Below are 15887 nucleotides of genomic sequence, written 5' to 3' on the forward strand. Positions count from 1 at the left end.
TGATCAGAATTTCACGCTGAGCACGATGCGATCAAAATAAAATTTAGTTCCAAAACTTGCCACCAGGTGGCGCTGATAGTTCCAAAACTTGCCACCAGGTGGCGCTGATTTCAACACTTAGAAAAAGGCACTTCTACTGCTCAGAACCATGTGAAACAAACATATTCTTGATCAGAATTTCACGCTGAGCACGATGCGATCAAAATAAAATTTAGTTCAAAAACTTGCCACCAGGTGGCGCTGATAGTTCCAAAACTTGCCACCAGGTGGCGCTGATTTCAACACTTAGAAAAAGGCACTTCTACTGCTCAGAACCATGTGAAACAAACATATTCTTGATCAGAATTTCACGCTGAGCACGATGCGATCAAAATAAAATTTAGTTCAAAAACTTGCCACCAGGTGGCGCTGATAGTTCCAAAACTTGCCACCAGGTGGCGCTGATTTCAACACTTAGAAAAAGGCACTTCTACTGCTCAGAACCATGTGAAACAAACATATTCTTGATCAGAATTTCACGCTGAGCACGATGCGATCAAAATAAAATTTAGTTCCAAAACTTGCCACCAGGTGGCGCTGATAGTTCCAAAACTTGCCACCAGGTGGCGCTGATTTCAACACTTAGAAAAAGGCACTTCTACTGCTCAGAACCATGTGAAACAAACATATTCTTGATCAGAATTTCACGCTGAGCACGATGCGATCAAAATAAAATTTAGTTCCAAAACTTGCCACCAGGTGGCGCTGATAGTTCCAAAACTTGCCACCAGGTGGCGCTGATTTCAACACTTAGAAAAAGGCACTTCTACTGCTCAGAACCATGTGAAACAAACATATTCTTGATCAGAATTTCACGCTGAGCACGATGCGATCAAAATAAAATTTAGTTCCAAAACTTGCCACCAGGTGGCGCTGATTTCAACACTTAGAAAAAGGCACTTCTACTGCTCAGAACCATGTGAAACAAACATATTCTTGATCAGAATTTCACGCTGAGCACGATGCGATCAAAATAAAATTTAGTTCAAAAACTTGCCACCAGGTGGCGCTGATTTCAACACTTAGAAAAAGGCACTTCTACTGCTCAGAACCATGTGAAACAAACATATTCTTGATCAGAATTTCACGCTGAGCACGATGCGATCAAAAAAAAATTTAGTTCCAAAACTTGCCACCAGGTGGCGCTGATTTCAACACTTAGAAAAAGGCACTTCTACTGCTCAGAACCATGTGAAACAAACATATTCTTGATCAGAATTTCACGCTGAGCACGATGCGATCAAAATAAAATTTAGTTCCAAAACTTGCCACCAGGTGGCGCTGATAGTTCCAAAACTTGCCACCAGGTGGCGCTGATTTCAACACTTAGAAAAAGGCACTTCTACTGCTCAGAACCATGTGAAACAAACATATTCTTGATCAGAATTTCACGCTGAGCACGATGCGATCAAAATAAAATTTAGTTCCAAAACTTGCCACCAGGTGGCGCTGATTTCAACACTTAGAAAAAGGCACTTCTACTGCTCAGAACCATGTGAAACAAACATATTCTTGATCAGAATTTCACGCTGAGCACGATGCGATCAAAATAAAATTTAGTTCCAAAACTTGCCACCAGGTGGCGCTGATAGTTCCAAAACTTGCCACCAGGTGGCGCTGATTTCAACACTTAGAAAAAGGCACTTCTACTGCTCAGAACCATGTGAAACAAACATATTCTTGATCAGAATTTCACGCTGAGCACGATGCGATCAAAATAAAATTTAGTTCAAAAACTTGCCACCAGGTGGCGCTGATTTCAACACTTAGAAAAAGGCACTTCTACTGCTCAGAACCATGTGAAACAAACATATTCTTGATCAGAATTTCACGCTGAGCACGATGCGATCAAAATAAAATTTAGTTCCAAAACTTGCCACCAGGTGGCGCTGATAGTTCCAAAACTTGCCACCAGGTGGCGCTGATTTCAACACTTAGAAAAAGGCACTTCTTCTGCTCAGAACCATGTGAAACAAACATATTCTTGATCAGAATTTCACGCTGAGCACGATGCGATCAAAATAAAATTTAGTTCCAAAACTTGCCACCAGGTGGCGCTGATTTCAACACTTAGAAAAAGGCACTTCTACTGCTCAGAACCATGTGAAACAAACATATTCTTGATCAGAATTTCACGCTGAGCACGATGCGATCAAAATAAAATTTAGTTCCAAAACTTGCCACCAGGTGGCGCTGATTTCAACACTTAGAAAAAGGCACTTTTACTGCTCAGAACCATGTGAAACAAACATATTCTTGATCAGAATTTCACGCTGAGCACGATGCGATCAAAATAAAATTTAGTTCCAAAACTTGCCACCAGGTGGCGCTGATAGTTCCAAAACTTGCCACCAGGTGGCGCTGATTTCAACACTTAGAAAAAGGCACTTCTACTGCTCAGAACCATGTGAAACAAACATATTCTTGATCAGAATTTCACGCTGAGCACGATGCGATCAAAATAAAATTTAGTTCCAAAACTTGCCACCAGGTGGCGCTGATTTCAACACTTAGAAAAAGGCACTTCTACTGCTCAGAACCATGTGAAACAAACATATTCTTGATCAGAATTTCACGCTGAGCACGATGCGATCAAAATAAAATTTAGTTCCAAAACTTGCCACCAGGTGGCGCTGATAGTTCCAAAACTTGCCACCAGGTGGCGCTGATTTCAACACTTAGAAAAAGGCACTTCTACTGCTCAGAACCATGTGAAACAAACATATTCTTGATCAGAATTTCACGCTGAGCACGATGCGATCAAAATAAAATTTAGTTCCAAAACTTGCCACCAGGTGGCGCTGATAGTTCCAAAACTTGCCACCAGGTGGCGCTGATTTCAACACTTAGAAAAAGGCACTTCTACTGCTCAGAACCATGTGAAACAAACATATTCTTGATCAGAATTTCACGCTGAGCACGATGCGATCAAAATAAAATTTAGTTCAAAAACTTGCCACCAGGTGGCGCTGATTTCAACACTTAGAAAAAGGCACTTCTACTGCTCAGAACCATGTGAAACAAACATATTCTTGATCAGAATTTCACGCTGAGCACGATGCGATCAAAATAAAATTTAGTTCCAAAACTTGCCACCAGGTGGCGCTGATTTCAACACTTAGAAAAAGGCACTTCTACTGCTCAGAACCATGTGAAAAAAACATATTCTTGATCAGAATTTCACGCTGAGCACGATGCGATCAAAATAAAATTTAGTTCCAAAACTTGCCACCAGGTGGCGCTGATTTCAACACTTAGAAAAGGCACTTCTACTGCTCAGAACCATGTGAAACAAACATATTCTTGATCAGAATTTCACGCTGAGCACGATGCGATCAAAATAAAATTTAGTTCCAAAACTTGCCACCAGGTGGCGCTGATAGTTCCAAAACTTGCCACCAGGTGGCGCTGATAGTTCCAAAACTTGCCACCAGGTGGCGCTGATTTCAACACTTAGAAAAAGGCACTTCTACTGCTCAGAACCATGTGAAACAAACATATTCTTGATCAGAATTTCACGCTGAGCACGATGCGATCAAAATAAAATTTAGTTCCAAAACTTGCCACCAGGTGGCGCTGATAGTTCCAAAACTTGCCACCAGGTGGCGCTGATTTCAACACTTAGAAAAAGGCACTTCTACTGCTCAGAACCATGTGAAACAAACATATTCTTGATCAGAATTTTACGCTGAGCACGATGCGATCAAAATAAAATTTAGTTCCAAAACTTGCCACCAGGTGGCGCTGATAGTTCCAAAACTTGCCACCAGGTGGCGCTGATTTCAACACTTAGAAAAAGGCACTTCTACTGCTCAGAACCATGTGAAACAAACATATTCTTGATCAGAATTTCATGCTGAGCACGATGCGATCAAAATAAAATTTAGTTCCAAAACTTGCCACCAGGTGGCGCTGATTTCAACACTTAGAAAAAGGCACTTCTACTGCTCAGAACCATGTGAAACAAACATATTCTTGATCAGAATTTCATGCTGAGCACGATGCGATCAAAATAAAATTTAGTTCCAAAACTTGCCACCAGGTGGCGCTGATTTCAACACTTAGAAAAAGGCACTTCTACTGCTCAGAACCATGTGAAACAAACATATTCTTGATCAGAATTTCACGCTGAGCACGATGCGATCAAAATAAAATTTAGTTCCAAAACTTGCCACCAGGTGGCGCTGATAGTTCCAAAACTTGCCACCAGGTGGCGCTGATTTCAACACTTAGAAAAAGGCACTTCTACTGCTCAGAACCATGTGAAACAAACATATTCTTGATCAGAATTTCACGCTGAGCACGATGCGATCAAAATAAAATTTAGTTCAAAAACTTGCCACCAGGTGGCGCTGATTTCAACACTTAGAAAAAGGCACTTCTACTGCTCAGAACCATGTGAAACAAACATATTCTTGATCAGAATTTCACGCTGAGCACGATGCGATCAAAATAAAATTTAGTTCCAAAACTTGCCACCAGGTGGCGCTGATTTCAACACTTAGAAAAAGGCACTTCTACTGCTCAGAACCATGTGAAACAAACATATTCTTGATCAGAATTTCACGCTGAGCACGATGCGATCAAAATAAAATTTAGTTCAAAAACTTGCCACCAGGTGGCGCTGATTTCAACACTTAGAAAAAGGCACTTCTACTGCTCAGAACCATGTGAAACAAACATATTCTTGATCAGAATTTCACGCTGAGCACGATGCGATCAAAATAAAATTTAGTTCAAAAACTTGCCACCAGGTGGCGCTGATTTCAACACTTAGAAAAAGGCACTTCTACTGCTCAGAACCATGTGAAACAAACATATTCTTGATCAGAATTTCACGCTGAGCACGATGCGATCAAAATAAAATTTAGTTCCAAAACTTGCCACCAGGTGGCGCTGATAGTTCCAAAACTTGCCACCAGGTAGCGCTGATTTCAACACTTAGAAAAAGGCACTTCTTCTGCTCAGAACCATGTGAAACAAACATATTCTTGATCAGAATTTCACGCTGAGCACGATGCGATCAAAATAAAATTTAGTTCCAAAACTTGCCACCAGGTGGCGCTGATTTCAACACTAAGAAAAAGGCACTTCTACTGCTCAGAACCATGTGAAACAAACATATTCTTGATCAGAATTTCACGCTGAGCACGATGCGATCAAAATAAAATTTAGTTCCAAAACTTGCCACCAGGTGGCGCTGATTTCAACACTTAGAAAAAGGCACTTCTACTGCTCAGAACCATGTGAAACAAACATATTCTTGATCAGAATTTCACGCTGAGCACGATGCGATCAAAATAAAATTTAGTTCCAAAACTTGCCACCAGGTGGCGCTGATAGTTCCAAAACTTGCCACCAGGTGGCGCTGATAGTTCCAAAACTTGCCACCAGGTGGCGCTGATTTCAACACTTAGAAAAAGGCACTTCTACTGCTCAGAACCATGTGAAACAAACATATTCTTGATCAGAATTTCACGCTGAGCACGATGCGATCAAAATAAAATTTAGTTCCAAAACTTGCCACCAGGTGGCGCTGATTTCAACACTTAGAAAAAGGCACTTCTACTGCTCAGAACCATGTGAAACAAACATATTCTTGATCAGAATTTCACGCTGAGCACGATGCGATCAAAATAAAATTTAGTTCCAAAACTTGCCACCAGGTGGCGCTGATAGTTCCAAAACTTGCCACCAGGTGGCGCTGATTTCAACACTTAGAAAAAGGCACTTCTACTGCTCAGAACCATGTGAAACAAACATATTCTTGATCAGAATTTCACGCTGAGCACGATGCGATCAAAATAAAATTAAGTTCCAAAACTTGCCACCAGGTGGCGCTGATTTCAACACTTAGAAAAAGGCACTTCTACTGCTCAGAACCATGTGAAACAAACATATTCTTGATCAGAATTTCACGCTGAGCACGATGCGATCAAAATAAAATTTAGTTCCAAAACTTGCCACCAGGTGGCGCTGATTTCAACACTTAGAAAAAGGCACTTCTACTGCTCAGAACCATGTGAAACAAACATATTCTTGATCAGAATTTCACGCTGAGCACGATGCGATCAAAATAAAATTTAGTTCCAAAACTTGCCACCAGGTGGCGCTGATTTCAACACTTAGAAAAAGGCACTTCTACTGCTCAGAACCATGTGAAACAAACATATTCTTGATCAGAATTTCACGCTGAGCACGATGCGATCAAAATAAAATTTAGTTCCAAAACTTGCCACCAGGTGGCGCTGATTTCAACACTTAGAAAAAGGCACTTCTACTGCTCAGAACCATGTGAAACAAACATATTCTTGATCAGAATTTCACGCTGAGCACGATGCGATCAAAATAAAATTTAGTTCCAAAACTTGCCACCAGGTGGCGCTGATTTCAACACTTAGAAAAGGCACTTCTACTGCTCAGAACCATGTGAAACAAACATATTCTTGATCAGAATTTCACGCTGAGCACGATGCGATCAAAATAAAATTTAGTTCCAAAACTTGCCACCAGGTGGCGCTGATTTCAACACTTAGAAAAAGGCACTTCTACTGCTCAGAACCATGTGAAACAAACATATTCTTGATCAGAATTTCACGCTGAGCACGATGCGATCAAAATAAAATTTAGTTCCAAAACTTGCCACCAGGTGGCGCTGATTTCAACACTTAGAAAAAGGCACTTCTACTGCTCAGAACCATGTGAAACAAACATATTCTTGATCAGAATTTCACGCTGAGCACGATGCGATCAAAATAAAATTTAGTTCCAAAACTTGCCACCAGGTGGCGCTGATTTCAACACTTAGAAAAGGCACTTCTACTGCTCAGAACCATGTGAAACAAACATATTCTTGATCAGAATTTCACGCTGAGCACGATGCGATCAAAATAAAATTTAGTTCCAAAACTTGCCACCAGGTGGCGCTGATAGTTCCAAAACTTGCCACCAGGTGGCGCTGATTTCAACACTTAGAAAAAGGCACTTCTACTGCTCAGAACCATGTGAAACAAACATATTCTTGATCAGAATTTCACGCTGAGCACGATGCGATCAAAATAAAATTTAGTTCAAAAACTTGCCACCAGGTGGCGCTGATTTCAACACTTAGAAAAAGGCACTTCTACTGCTCAGAACCATGTGAAACAAACATATTCTTGATCAGAATTTCACGCTGAGCACGATGCGATCAAAATAAAATTTAGTTCCAAAACTTGCCACCAGGTGGCGCTGATTTCAACACTTAGAAAAAGGCACTTCTACTGCTCAGAACCATGTGAAACAAACATATTCTTGATCAGAATTTCACGCTGAGCACGATGCGATCAAAATAAAATTTAGTTCCAAAACTTGCCACCAGGTGGCGCTGATTTCAACACTTAGAAAAAGGCACTTCTACTGCTCAGAACCATGTGAAACAAACATATTCTTGATCAGAATTTCACGCTGAGCACGATGCGATCAAAATAAAATTTAGTTCCAAAACTTGCCACCAGGTGGCGCTGATTTCAACACTTAGAAAAAGGCACTTCTTCTGCTCAGAACCATGTGAAACAAACATATTCTTGATCAGAATTTCACGCTGAGCACGATGCGATCAAAATAAAATTTAGTTCCAAAACTTGCCACCAGGTGGCGCTGATTTCAACACTTAGAAAAAGGCACTTCTACTGCTCAGAACCATGTGAAACAAACATATTCTTGATCAGAATTTCACGCTGAGCACGATGCGATCAAAATAAAATTTAGTTCCAAAACTTGCCACCAGGTGGCGCTGATTTCAACACTTAGAAAAAGGCACTTCTACTGCTCAGAACCATGTGAAACAAACATATTTTTGATCAGAATTTCACGCTGAGCACGATGCGATCAAAATAAAATTTAGTTCCAAAACTTGCCACCAGGTGGCGCTGATAGTTCCAAAACTTGCCACCAGGTGGCGCTGATTTCAACACTTAGAAAAAGGCACTTCTACTGCTCAGAACCATGTGAAACAAACATATTCTTGATCAGAATTTCACGCTGAGCACGATGCGATCAAAATAAAATTTAGTTCAAAAACTTGCCACCAGGTGGCGCTGATTTCAACACTTAGAAAAAGGCACTTCTACTGCTCAGAACCATGTGAAACAAACATATTCTTGATCAGAATTTCACGCTGAGCACGATGCGATCAAAATAAAATTTAGTTCCAAAACTTGCCACCAGGTGGCGCTGATTTCAACACTTAGAAAAAGGCACTTCTACTGCTCAGAACCATGTGAAACAAACATATTCTTGATCAGAATTTCACGCTGAGCACGATGCGATCAAAATAAAATTTAGTTCCAAAACTTGCCACCAGGTGGCGCTGATAGTTCCAAAACTTGCCACCAGGTGGCGCTGATTTCAACACTTAGAAAAAGGCACTTCTTCTGCTCAGAACCATGTGAAACAAACATATTCTTGATCAGAATTTCACGCTGAGCACGATGCGATCAAAATAAAATTTAGTTCCAAAACTTGCCACCAGGTGGCGCTGATTTCAACACTTAGAAAAAGGCACTTCTACTGCTCAGAACCATGTGAAACAAACATATTCTTGATCAGAATTTCACGCTGAGCACGATGCGATCAAAATAAAATTTAGTTCCAAAACTTGCCACCAGGTGGCGCTGATTTCAACACTTAGAAAAAGGCACTTCTACTGCTCAGAACCATGTGAAACAAACATATTCTTGATCAGAATTTCACGCTGAGCACGATGCGATCAAAATAAAATTTAGTTCCAAAACTTGCCACCAGGTGGCGCTGATTTCAACACTTAGAAAAAGGCACTTCTACTGCTCAGAACCATGTGAAACAAACATATTCTTGATCAGAATTTCACGCTGAGCACGATGCGATCAAAATAAAATTTAGTTCCAAAACTTGCCACCAGGTGGCGCTGATTTCAACACTTAGAAAAAGGCACTTCTACTGCTCAGAACCATGTGAAAAAAACATATTCTTGATCAGAATTTCACGCTGAGCACGATGCGATCAAAATAAAATTTAGTTCCAAAACTTGCCACCAGGTGGCGCTGATTTCAACACTTAGAAAAGGCACTTCTACTGCTCAGAACCATGTGAAACAAACATATTCTTGATCAGAATTTCACGCTGAGCACGATGCGATCAAAATAAAATTTAGTTCCAAAACTTGCCACCAGGTGGCGCTGATTTCAACACTTAGAAAAAGGCACTTCTACTGCTCAGAACCATGTGAAACAAACATATTCTTGATCAGAATTTCACGCTGAGCACGATGCGATCAAAATAAAATTTAGTTCCAAAACTTGCCACCAGGTGGCGCTGATAGTTCCAAAACTTGCCACCAGGTGGCGCTGATTTCAACACTTAGAAAAAGGCACTTCTACTGCTCAGAACCATGTGAAACAAACATATTCTTGATCAGAATTTCACGCTGAGCACGATGCGATCAAAATAAAATTTAGTTCCAAAACTTGCCACCAGGTGGCGCTGATTTCAACACTTAGAAAAAGGCACTTCTACTGCTCAGAACCATGTGAAACAAACATATTCTTGATCAGAATTTCACGCTGAGCACGATGCGATCAAAATAAAATTTAGTTCCAAAACTTGCCACCAGGTGGCGCTGATAGTTCCAAAACTTGCCACCAGGTGGCGCTGATTTCAACACTTAGAAAAAGGCACTTCTACTGCTCAGAACCATGTGAAACAAACATATTCTTGATCAGAATTTCACGCTGAGCACGATGCGATCAAAATAAAATTTAGTTCAAAAACTTGCCACCAGGTGGCGCTGATTTCAACACATAGAAAAAGGCACTTCTACTGCTCAGAACCATGTGAAACAAACATATTCTTGATCAGAATTTCACGCTGAGCACGATGCGATCAAAATAAAATTTAGTTCCAAAACTTGCCACCAGGTGGCGCTGATTTCCATACTTATTTAGTTCCAAAACTTGCCACCAGGTGGCGCTGATTTCAACACTTAGAAAAAGGCACTTCTACTGCTCAGAACCATTTGAAACAAACATATTCTTGATCAGAATTTAACGCTGAACACGATGCGATCATAATAAAATTTAGTTCCAAAACTTGCCACCAGGTGGCGCTGATTTCCATACTTAGAAAAAGGCACTTCTACTGCTCAGAACCATTTGAAACAAACATATTCTTGATCAGAATTTAACGCTGAACACGATGCGATCATAATAAAATTTAGTTCCAAAACTTGCCACCAGGTGGCGCTGATTTCCATACTTAGAAAAAGGCACTTCTACTGCTCAGAACCATTCGAAACAAACATATTCTTGATCAGAATTTAACGCTGAACACGATGCGATCATAATAAAATTTAGTTCCAAAACTTGCCACCAGGTGGCGCTGATTTCCATACTTAGAAAAAGGCACTTCTACTGCTCAGAACCATGTGAAACAAACATATTCTTGATCAGAATTTCACGCTGAGCACGATGCGATCAAAATAAAATTTAGTTCCAAAACTTGCCACCAGGTGGCGCTGATTTCAACACTTAGAAAAAGGCACTTCTACTGCTCAGAACCATGTGAAACAAACATATTCTTGATCAGAATTTCACGCTGAGCACGATGCGATCAAAATAAAATTTAGTTCCAAAACTTGCCACCAGGTGGCGCTGATTTCAACACTTAGAAAAAGGCACTTCTACTGCTCAGAACCATGTGAAACAAACATATTCTTGATCAGAATTTCACGCTGAGCACGATGCGATCAAAATAAAATTTAGTTCCAAAACTTGCCACCAGGTGGCGCTGATTTCAACACTTAGAAAAAGGCACTTCTACTGCTCAGAACCATGTGAAACAAACATATTCTTGATCAGAATTTCACGCTGAGCACGATGCGATCAAAATAAAATTTAGTTCCAAAACTTGCCACCAGGTGGCGCTGATTTCAACACTTAGAAAAGGCACTTCTACTGCTCAGAACCATGTGAAACAAACATATTCTTGATCAGAATTTCACGCTGAGCACGATGCGATCAAAATAAAATTTAGTTCCAAAACTTGCCACCAGGTGGCGCTGATTTCAACACTTAGAAAAAGGCACTTCTACTGCTCAGAACCATGTGAAACAAACATATTCTTGATCAGAATTTCACGCTGAGCACGATGCGATCAAAATAAAATTTAGTTCCAAAACTTGCCACCAGGTGGCGCTGATTTCAACACTTAGAAAAAGGCACTTCTACTGCTCAGAACCATGTGAAACAAACATATTCTTGATCAGAATTTCACGCTGAGCACGATGCGATCAAAATAAAATTTAGTTCCAAAACTTGCCACCAGGTGGCGCTGATTTCAACACTTAGAAAAAGGCACTTCTACTGCTCAGAACCATGTGAAACAAACATATTCTTGATCAGAATTTCACGCTGAGCACGATGCGATCAAAATAAAATTTAGTTCCAAAACTTGCCACCAGGTGGCGCTGATAGTTCCAAAACTTGCCACCAGGTGGCGCTGATTTCAACACTTAGAAAAAGGCACTTCTACTGCTCAGAACCATGTGAAACAAACATATTCTTGATCAGAATTTCACGCTGAGCACGATGCGATCAAAATAAAATTTAGTTCAAAAACTTGCCACCAGGTGGCGCTGATTTCAACACATAGAAAAAGGCACTTCTACTGCTCAGAACCATGTGAAACAAACATATTCTTGATCAGAATTTCACGCTGAGCACGATGCGATCAAAATAAAATTTAGTTCCAAAACTTGCCACCAGGTGGCGCTGATTTCCATACTTATTTAGTTCCAAAACTTGCCACCAGGTGGCGCTGATTTCAACACTTAGAAAAAGGCACTTCTACTGCTCAGAACCATTTGAAACAAACATATTCTTGATCAGAATTTAACGCTGAACACGATGCGATCATAATAAAATTTAGTTCCAAAACTTGCCACCAGGTGGCGCTGATTTCCATACTTAGAAAAAGGCACTTCTACTGCTCAGAACCATTTGAAACAAACATATTCTTGATCAGAATTTAACGCTGAACACGATGCGATCATAATAAAATTTAGTTCCAAAACTTGCCACCAGGTGGCGCTGATTTCCATACTTAGAAAAAGGCACTTCTACTGCTCAGAACCATTCGAAACAAACATATTCTTGATCAGAATTTAACGCTGAACACGATGCGATCATAATAAAATTTAGTTCCAAAACTTGCCACCAGGTGGCGCTGATTTCCATACTTAGAAAAAGGCACTTCTACTGCTCAGAACCATGTGAAACAAACATATTCTTGATCAGAATTTCACGCTGAGCACGATGCGATCAAAATAAAATTTAGTTCCAAAACTTGCCACCAGGTGGCGCTGATTTCAACACTTAGAAAAAGGCACTTCTACTGCTCAGAACCATGTGAAACAAACATATTCTTGATCAGAATTTCACGCTGAGCACGATGCGATCAAAATAAAATTTAGTTCCAAAACTTGCCACCAGGTGGCGCTGATTTCAACACTTAGAAAAAGGCACTTCTACTGCTCAGAACCATGTGAAACAAACATATTCTTGATCAGAATTTCACGCTGAGCACGATGCGATCAAAATAAAATTTAGTTCCAAAACTTGCCACCAGGTGGCGCTGATTTCAACACTTAGAAAAAGGCACTTCTACTGCTCAGAACCATGTGAAACAAACATATTCTTGATCAGAATTTCACGCTGAGCACGATGCGATCAAAATAAAATTTAGTTCCAAAACTTGCCACCAGGTGGCGCTGATTTCAACACTTAGAAAAGGCACTTCTACTGCTCAGAACCATGTGAAACAAACATATTCTTGATCAGAATTTCACGCTGAGCACGATGCGATCAAAATAAAATTTAGTTCCAAAACTTGCCACCAGGTGGCGCTGATTTCAACACTTAGAAAAAGGCACTTCTACTGCTCAGAACCATGTGAAACAAACATATTCTTGATCAGAATTTCACGCTGAGCACGATGCGATCAAAATAAAATTTAGTTCCAAAACTTGCCACCAGGTGGCGCTGATTTCAACACTTAGAAAAAGGCACTTCTACTGCTCAGAACCATGTGAAACAAACATATTCTTGATCAGAATTTCACGCTGAGCACGATGCGATCAAAATAAAATTTAGTTCCAAAACTTGCCACCAGGTGGCGCTGATTTCAACACTTAGAAAAGGCACTTCTACTGCTCAGAACCATGTGAAACAAACATATTCTTGATCAGAATTTCACGCTGAGCACGATGCGATCAAAATAAAATTTAGTTCCAAAACTTGCCACCAGGTGGCGCTGATAGTTCCAAAACTTGCCACCAGGTGGCGCTGATTTCAACACTTAGAAAAAGGCACTTCTACTGCTCAGAACCATGTGAAACAAACATATTCTTGATCAGAATTTCACGCTGAGCACGATGCGATCAAAATAAAATTTAGTTCAAAAACTTGCCACCAGGTGGCGCTGATTTCAACACTTAGAAAAAGGCACTTCTACTGCTCAGAACCATGTGAAACAAACATATTCTTGATCAGAATTTCACGCTGAGCACGATGCGATCAAAATAAAATTTAGTTCCAAAACTTGCCACCAGGTGGCGCTGATTTCAACACTTAGAAAAAGGCACTTCTACTGCTCAGAACCATGTGAAACAAACATATTCTTGATCAGAATTTCACGCTGAGCACGATGCGATCAAAATAAAATTTAGTTCCAAAACTTGCCACCAGGTGGCGCTGATTTCAACACTTAGAAAAAGGCACTTCTACTGCTCAGAACCATGTGAAACAAACATATTCTTGATCAGAATTTCACGCTGAGCACGATGCGATCAAAATAAAATTTAGTTCCAAAACTTGCCACCAGGTGGCGCTGATTTCAACACTTAGAAAAAGGCACTTCTTCTGCTCAGAACCATGTGAAACAAACATATTCTTGATCAGAATTTCACGCTGAGCACGATGCGATCAAAATAAAATTTAGTTCCAAAACTTGCCACCAGGTGGCGCTGATTTCAACACTTAGAAAAAGGCACTTCTACTGCTCAGAACCATGTGAAACAAACATATTCTTGATCAGAATTTCACGCTGAGCACGATGCGATCAAAATAAAATTTAGTTCCAAAACTTGCCACCAGGTGGCGCTGATTTCAACACTTAGAAAAAGGCACTTCTACTGCTCAGAACCATGTGAAACAAACATATTTTTGATCAGAATTTCACGCTGAGCACGATGCGATCAAAATAAAATTTAGTTCCAAAACTTGCCACCAGGTGGCGCTGATAGTTCCAAAACTTGCCACCAGGTGGCGCTGATTTCAACACTTAGAAAAAGGCACTTCTACTGCTCAGAACCATGTGAAACAAACATATTCTTGATCAGAATTTCACGCTGAGCACGATGCGATCAAAATAAAATTTAGTTCAAAAACTTGCCACCAGGTGGCGCTGATTTCAACACTTAGAAAAAGGCACTTCTACTGCTCAGAACCATGTGAAACAAACATATTCTTGATCAGAATTTCACGCTGAGCACGATGCGATCAAAATAAAATTTAGTTCCAAAACTTGCCACCAGGTGGCGCTGATAGTTCCAAAACTTGCCACCAGGTGGCGCTGATTTCAACACTTAGAAAAAGGCACTTCTTCTGCTCAGAACCATGTGAAACAAACATATTCTTGATCAGAATTTCACGCTGAGCACGATGCGATCAAAATAAAATTTAGTTCCAAAACTTGCCACCAGGTGGCGCTGATTTCAACACTTAGAAAAAGGCACTTCTACTGCTCAGAACCATGTGAAACAAACATATTCTTGATCAGAATTTCACGCTGAGCACGATGCGATCAAAATAAAATTTAGTTCCAAAACTTGCCACCAGGTGGCGCTGATTTCAACACTTAGAAAAAGGCACTTCTACTGCTCAGAACCATGTGAAACAAACATATTCTTGATCAGAATTTCACGCTGAGCACGATGCGATCAAAATAAAATTTAGTTCCAAAACTTGCCACCAGGTGGCGCTGATTTCAACACTTAGAAAAAGGCACTTCTACTGCTCAGAACCATGTGAAACAAACATATTCTTGATCAGAATTTCACGCTGAGCACGATGCGATCAAAATAAAATTTAGTTCCAAAACTTGCCACCAGGTGGCGCTGATTTCAACACTTAGAAAAGGCACTTCTACTGCTCAGAACCATGTGAAACAAACATATTCTTGATCAGAATTTCACGCTGAGCACGATGCGATCAAAATAAAATTTAGTTCCAAAACTTGCCACCAGGTGGCGCTGATTTCAACACTTAGAAAAAGGCACTTCTACTGCTCAGAACCATGTGAAACAAACATATTCTTGATCAGAATTTCACGCTGAGCACGATGCGATCAAAATAAAATTTAGTTCCAAAACTTGCCACCAGGTGGCGCTGATAGTTCCAAAACTTGCCACCAGGTGGCGCTGATTTCAACACTTAGAAAAAGGCACTTCTACTGCTCAGAACCATGTGAAACAAACATATTCTTGATCAGAATTTCACGCTGAGCACGATGCGATCAAAATAAAATTTAGTTCCAAAACTTGCCACCAGGTGGCGCTGATTTCAACACTTAGAAAAAGGCACTTCTACTGCTCAGAACCATGTGAAACAAACATATTCTTGATCAGAATTTCACGCTGAGCACGATGCGATCAAAATAAAATTTAGTTCCAAAACTTGCCACCAGGTGGCGCTGATAGTTCCAAAACTTGCCACCAGGTGGCGCTGATTTCAACACTTAGAAAAAGGCACTTCTACTGCTCAGAACCATGTGAA

The sequence above is a fragment of the Daphnia pulex genome, chromosome 4 (genome assembly GCF_021134715.1).
Source record: "Daphnia pulex isolate KAP4 chromosome 4, ASM2113471v1".
NCBI classification, from domain to species: domain Eukaryota; kingdom Metazoa; phylum Arthropoda; class Branchiopoda; order Diplostraca; family Daphniidae; genus Daphnia; species Daphnia pulex.